At 41.9% G+C, this 4646-nt stretch overlaps 1 pseudogene; it reads right to left on the bottom strand.

Moving 5' to 3' along the window:
• Positions 1-3656: 3656 nt before the first annotated feature.
• LOC105500429 lies at positions 3657-4596 on the bottom strand (annotated as a pseudogene).
• Positions 4597-4646: the final 50 nt, after the last annotated feature.

Here is a 4646-nt window from a genome sequence, read left to right as displayed (position 1 = left end):
CCACTGCACTCCAGCATGGGCAACAGAGTGAGACTTCGTCTCAAAAAAATAAAAATTAAAAAAAAAAAAAGAGTGAAAAGCAGGGCCAAGCTTAGGGCCCAGATCTCCTTCCCACCACTTCCTTCCAAAATGTTGGCCTGTGATAATCACAGCTATAACCACTTCTCTTTAATACCTAGATATAAATCTTGTTCAATAAAAACAATTAGCAGAAGAGAGAACATTCAACAGTTGCAATTACCTAAATGTCCCTCCAGTAGCCATTTGAATGACTAAATCCTGTACATTGATTGTTTCAGTGAATGATAATTAAAACCAAATAACCTGTAGGCTCATTTGATTCTACAGTGACAAAACTAAACCTCTAGACATTATATTGCAAAGCCCTGAATTGAGCCAGGCAAAGCAAAACAAAAGTACAAGGAGAATTGAGTGGTGGGTGGAAGGGTGCCGGTGCACACTAGAGAAGAAAGAAGGCAATAGACACCCTTCACAAGCACATTTAACTTACCAGTAGATGGGGGAGCCTTGTGACACCACTCCCTAGTCAGGGAGACTCCTTCCAGGCTTTGTATGTGGAATGGTGTAGTTAGATTAATAACTGCTTCCTACAATTTCCTTCATGTTCCATAAACCAACATGCACCTCATTTCTGCCCTCTGAAACATTGCTTCCCTTATTATTGAATCCTTTACCCAATTCCGTAAGGCCTACTGGGAATACTGTTTTGGGGTTAGACATGTGATTACAGACTTTGTGGGGTTTTTTTAAATCTAAGGTAAGAATTTTGCCAGACAAATATGGACTAAGATTAGATAGGCCTTGTTTTCCATATTTATCATACAGAGAGGGAGCATCATCCTGATTAAGTTAAAGCAGAGATTGCGTTACACTCATCATTGTGCCCTCAGAGGTCAGTGAAGCACACAGTAAGTTCACAAAAATACTCTTTGAACTAAACTTAACGCAAAGTATATCGAACTAAAATCTATGCCTAACAATATTAATGCACGAATTGTACATTAATAAATCATTCCAAAGCACCATGTTTGTTGCAATTTTTAAATACTTAAAATAGCAGGTGGGCAGACTTGATAAATTGTTGCTCTACAGTATAAGTTAATGCCAGGATCTCAGCTTTCCTCTGCAGGACAAGCACTTCTAGGTAGATGTCAAAGTCAAAAGTTTGGGTAGTTCAGTACCTTCTATAATCTATAGTTCAGCACCTTCTATAATCTATCAGTGAATCAACACTTACAAAGCACTTACTATGTTCTCGGCATTGTTCCAGCCACAAGACTAGAATGGGGAGTCGTCTGGGATCGGCCGAAAATGCTGGAAGGCTCTTTCCCAGTAAACTACAAATTACCCCCCAAGCCCTATTTTCTTGGAATTTGTAATAATAATCCCACATCTGCTAGCAATGTATTTTCAAATAGTGCAATTTTAATAGCCTGCGTGTTGAATGGGACCCATATGTAAGGGCATCTGTGATGCACTAAAATAGAGAAGGTCACAAGGGGCCAGGTTCGGTAGCTCACGCCTGTAATTCCAGTACTTTGGGAGGCCAAGGCGAGTGGATCACTTGAGCCCAGGAGCTCAAGACCAGCCTGGGTAACATAGTGAAACCCAGTTTCTACAAAAAGTGAGGTTAAGTCTGCATTAAGCTATGATTGAGCCACTGCACTCCAGTCTGGGTGACAAAGCCTGTCTGAATCAGTCAATCAATAAAAAGTCACAAAATCCCCAACACTATTAAAAAAAAAAAAAAAAAAACTGTAGAAAACACAGTACCAACTTCTATTAATCTTAAAATAAATCTGTTTTTCATTATTGTAAACCTGTTGGATGTTTGATTGTTTTGGTTTAGGAGAAAGGGTCTCATGTTGCCCAGGCCGAATGCAGTGGTTATTCCAAGGCTCAAACTCCTGGCCTTAAGCAACCCTCCTGCCTCAGCCCCCACCCTCCCACCCCACACCAAGTAGCTGGGACAACAGGCCACATGGCAAGAGGCTTGAATTTTTGTTGTTGTTGTTGTTACCATGTACATACTATCCATCACCACCCTCACACCACACCCCCAACAACAAATCTGCACCTAAAATGACACTGTTCGAATTTATCTTTTAGGAGACCATCCAGGTTCTTTAAAGTTGTCAAAAGCCCTGTCTCTTTAGCAAGGCTGGGTCAGAAAAAAGCACTACTATACTTGGATTAATTGTTAGATGTTTAAAGACCTAACTGGGAAAAATGAAAATGTAAAGTAATTAGAAGACAATTTAGAAGATTCTCTATGACATCTGGACACAATCAAGATGAAAGGCATAAAACGTACCAAATTAAACTACATTAAAATGTAAAGCTCCTGTCAGGTGTGGTGGCTCACACCAGTAATCCCAGCACTTTGGGAGGTCGAGGCAGGTGGATCATGAGGTCAAGACATCTAGACCATCCTGGCCAACATGGTGAAACCCTGTCTCTACTAAAAATACAAAAATTAGCCACGCGTGGTGGCAGGCACCTGTAGTCCCAGCTACTTGGGAGGCTAAGTCAGGAGAATCACTTGACCCCTGGAGGTGGAGGTTGCAGTGAGCCAAGATGAAACCCCTGCACTCTAGCCTGGTGACAGAGCGAGACTCCATCTCAAAAAAAAAAAAAAAAGTAAATCTTCTCCGAATCAACACAGGAACAGAAAACCAAATATAGCATGTTCTCACTTATAAGTGGGAGTTAAACATTAGGAACTCATGGAAATGAAGATGGAAACAATAGATATGGGGACTACTAGACCAGCAGGAGGGAATGGGGCAAGAATTGAAAAACTACCTACTGGCTACTATACTCACTATCCAGGGTGACAAGATCATTTGTACTCCACACCTTGACATCAAGCACTGTATGCATGTAACAAACCTGCACATGCACTCCCTGAATCTAAAATAAAAGCTGAAATTATTTAAAAACAACAAAAAGTAAAGCTTCTCTATGACAATAGTTACCACTTTTTTGTGGGGGTGGTTATAAAAATTTATTATACATAAAGAATATTACCACTAACAAATACAGACAGGCTAGGACACTGTGGTACTGGGTGGAAGACGGCTAGCTCTTTGGAAAGTGAAAGGTTTGGGTGGCAGGGGCCTCATGCCATGCTGATTGGTCAGTAGATGGGGGCACATGCCAGCCACCACAGAGCATCAGGGCATCAGGTGCCTGCTCTGTGTGCCCACAGGTGTTCCCTGTCTTATCTGGGCCTTCGAAGGGAGCACACCCAGAAGCGAGCAACTGAAACCAAGGGGCTTCCAAAATGCCCCTTCCAGGCCTGTCTCTGAAGTCACAGCAACACCATTTTAAGCAATACGTTTAACTGGATGATTTCCACAAACTATCCATGAAGTTTCTAACCAGCACAATTCAGTGAAGTACAAAACACTGAGTTACAGGCTGTGGGAAGAGAAGGCAGCACTAATGGTGGCACCTTCCAATCCTGGTTGTTCTAGGGGCAGGGAGAGTGGAAGGTCTTCTTTTAAACCAATCCCCTCATTTCAGTGTACAAAAGAATTACTCCAATCGATATTAAATTGTATTGAAAACGAAATGGACTAAAAAGCAAATACTACTCTATGCAGAGGTGGCAGTGGGAAGAAAGAATGAGTCCTTCAAAGCAGGAAGGGAGATAGCAGGGGGAAGGTTCTGTGCCTGGAACCCTGGGTACTCACTCACGCTGCTCCATTTTTACTTTCGGTGGTCTCAGGAAGGTCCGATTTTTCTTCTCTTTCTTCCCCTTTGTATTGGCTTGGAAGTTTCGCCAGCTGTCCACACGACCATCTCGACTTTCCTCGAAGTTTTTCTGCCACTCTCTTTCTCGTTTGGCTTTTTCTTGAGCTTCAATCTCTCCTTCCCTTTGTCGTTTCCTTTCATGCATCTCTTTGGCTTCTCTCTTTCCTTTTAATTTCCAGCTGAGCAAAGAGTTTCTTGTCTGTTTATATATGGCTTGTTTGAACAGCTCAGGATCACCCTCCTCTACAATCGTACGTTTTCCTTCCTTCTTTAATTGTTTTTCTCACTCTTTCACAGTGTGTTCCACATATTCTTTTCCTGCCTGAATTACATCCAGGGCCCTCTTCTTTTATTCCTGATCCAGTAGCAACTTGTAAGCTTTGTCCACAGCTTCAAAAGCCTTTTGTGCTCTGTCAGCATCATCTTGATTTTTGTCAGGCTACACCAAGATGGATAACTGCCGAAACCTCGTTTTTATTTCTTCATCTGTAACTTCAGGATCTATCTGAAGAACCTCAAATGGGTTCAAATTGAAGTAAGAGGAACTAGGACGGGTCAGTCTTTCAGTCTGATTTTTGGATGTTAGAACCAAGTCTTTCTTCTCTATTTGTTTCACCTGAAGATAATGCCAGGGAGAACAAGCACCAGGCAGTCCCAGGAAAACATCCTTGGTGTGACTGTTAGAATTGGAATGCTAGTTGGAATGAATATCCTCTATGCTATATGCTGTCTTTATTCCTCACTGTAGAAGGTCATAAATGCTTCCTCCATGCTGCCTCCGCCGCCCAAAGTCCCTCTCTCTCCTGAAGCCGCCATTTCCCCACCACTTTTTTAAAGAGTTAAAATCTATAGACAGAAATTACATA

The sequence above is a fragment of the Colobus angolensis genome, unplaced genomic scaffold, assembly GCF_000951035.1.
Source record: "Colobus angolensis palliatus isolate OR3802 unplaced genomic scaffold, Cang.pa_1.0 Scaffold119, whole genome shotgun sequence".
Lineage (NCBI taxonomy): Eukaryota > Metazoa > Chordata > Mammalia > Primates > Cercopithecidae > Colobus > Colobus angolensis.
The sequence above is the reverse complement of the archived record's forward strand: the minus strand, read 5'-3'. Positions and strand labels throughout refer to the sequence as shown.